Source organism: Eschscholzia californica, unplaced genomic scaffold (genome assembly GCF_041429995.1).
Source record: "Eschscholzia californica isolate CP2 unplaced genomic scaffold, dmEscCali1.0.p SCAF_108, whole genome shotgun sequence".
NCBI classification, from domain to species: Eukaryota; Viridiplantae; Streptophyta; class Magnoliopsida; order Ranunculales; family Papaveraceae; genus Eschscholzia; species Eschscholzia californica.
In genome coordinates, this window is record NW_028238208.1 from 10001 (window position 1) to 12500 (window position 2500).

Here is a 2500-nt window from a genome sequence, read left to right on the forward strand (position 1 = left end):
GCTCGGGACGGCCTGGGACGCCCTTGCCACAGCTCGGGACGGCCTGGGACGCCCGAGACTTTGCTCGGGACGGCCTGGGACGGCCTCGGCACAGCTCGGGACGGCCTGGGACGCCCGAGACTTTGCTCGGGACGGCCTGGGACGTCCGAGACTTTGCTCGGGACGGCCTGGGACGTCCGAGACTTGGCTCGGGACGGCCTGGGACGCCCGGGACGTGGCTCGGGACGGCCTGGGACGCCCTCGCTACAGCTCGGGACGCCCTGGGACGGCCTCGACACAGCTCGGGACGGCCTGAGACGTCCGAGACTTTGCTCGGGCCGGCCTGGGACGCCCGAGACTTGGCTCGGGACGGCCTGGGACGCCCGAGACTTGGCTCGGGACGGCCTGGGACGCCCGAGACTTGGCTCGGGACGGCCTGGGACGCGCTCGGCACAGCTCGGGACAGGCCGGGACGCCCGAGCCGAGCTTCGGGTCGCACGAAATCTCTTCGTATTCCGACATATTAGAAGCTTCCCATCATGTAGTAGGCTCGGCTTTGCCCTTTGGATGCCCTATGGTGCTTGGCGAGCACTAGGGAACGTGCCAGCACAAGTGCTGTGCACGCTCTGGGGAAGGAGCTCAACCCTCCCCCTTATAGTGCAAAGTTATTGTTTTGCCTATTTTCACAAGGAAACATCAATTTTTTAACCAAGCATACTGGGCCTTTACTCCTTCGTTACTCGTCGGAATCCAGCAAACTTATACTCGTTGGAAAGGCCTTTTCGCAAGGAATTTTTTGATATATTATAATAGCGATTCCGATAAATATTTATTTTTCTATGAATTTTTAAGTGAATAAACACCGGAAAATTCATAAAAAATAGAAAAAAAAATATTTTCTTCCGTTTCTTTTCTCCAATAATTCATAAATAATACCTCAATAGTATAAATGAAGAGAGAGTCGAAATGGCCCGGGTGGATTTCGAAATGTCCCACGACCCCATAGAATGCACGGGCCAGCCGAGCCAAAGCAGGGGACGCGCATGGGACAGCACGGGACGCGCACGGGACAGCGTCCCTATGGCTCGGGACGGCATGGGACAGCACGGGACGCCCTTGGTAAAGCTCGGGAATCCCATCGGACGCGCATGGGACGGCCTTGCTAAGGCTCGGGACGGCATGGGACGCGCATGGGACGGCCTTGCTAAGGCTCGGGACGGATGGGACAGCACGGGACGCGCATCGGACGGCCTTGGTAAGGCTCGGGACGGCATGGAACAGCACGGGACGGCCTTGGTGAGGCTCGGGACGGCATGGGACAGCACGGGACGGCCTTGGTGAGGCTCGGGACGGCATGGGACAGCACGGGACGGCCTTGGTAAGGCTCGGGACGGCCTTGGTGAGGCACGGGACGGCCTCGGTGAGGCTCGGGACGGCATGGGACAGCACGGGACGGCCTTGCTAAGGCTCGGGATGGCCTGGGACGGCCTTGGTGAGGCTTGGACGGCACGGGACGCGCATGGGACAGCATGGGACGGCCTTGGTAAGGCTGGGCACGGCATGGGACGCACATGGGACACCTTATGGGGATCATCAAGGGACGCTGCACGGGACATTCTTAGCCATGAAGGGCCTTCACATGGGACATCTTAGGAGTCAAGAGCCGGCACATGGGACAATGGAGTTCACACGCACGGAACACTTCGGCTACTTCCGTTCGGAACGTCGTGGGATCTTTATGTCCCCATTAGCACCGACGCATCAACATGCTAGGAAGCTAGGTCCGAACTTCTCGAAGTGTCGATGGCACTTGGACGGATACGCATCCGATCCGATGTTATGATGATGTACTTTCTCCGATATCGATGTCGGGGTGTATTCCGATGTTATGATGTACTTTCTCCGAGATCGATGGGACGACCTTGGTAAGGCATGGGTCGGCCTTGGTAAGGCTCGGACGGCACGGGACGCGCATGGGACGGCCTTAGTAAGGCTCGGGACAAAATGGGACAGCACGGGACGCCATGGGACGGCCTTGGTAAGGCTCGGGACGGCCTGGGACGGCCTTAGTAAGGCTCGGGACAGCACGGGACGTCATGGGACGTCCTTGGTAAGGCTCGGGACGGCATGGGACAGCGCGGGACGCCATGGGACGGCCTTGGTGAGGCTCGGACGGCACGGGACGCGCATGGGACGGCCTTAGTAAGGCTCGGGACAAAATGCGACGGCACGGGACGCCATGAGACGCCCTTGGTGAGGCTCGGACGGCACGGGACGCGCATGGGACGGCCTTAGTAAGGCTCGGGACAAAATGCGACAGCACGGGACGTCATGGGACGTCCTTGGTAAGGCTCGGGACGGCATGGGACAGCACGGGACGCCATGGGACGGCCTTGGTGAGGCTCGGACGGCACGGGACGTCATGGGACGTCCTTGGTAAGGCTCGGGACGGCATGGGACAGCACGGGACGCCATGGGACGGCCTTGGTGAGGCTCGGACGGCACGGGACGCGCATGGGAC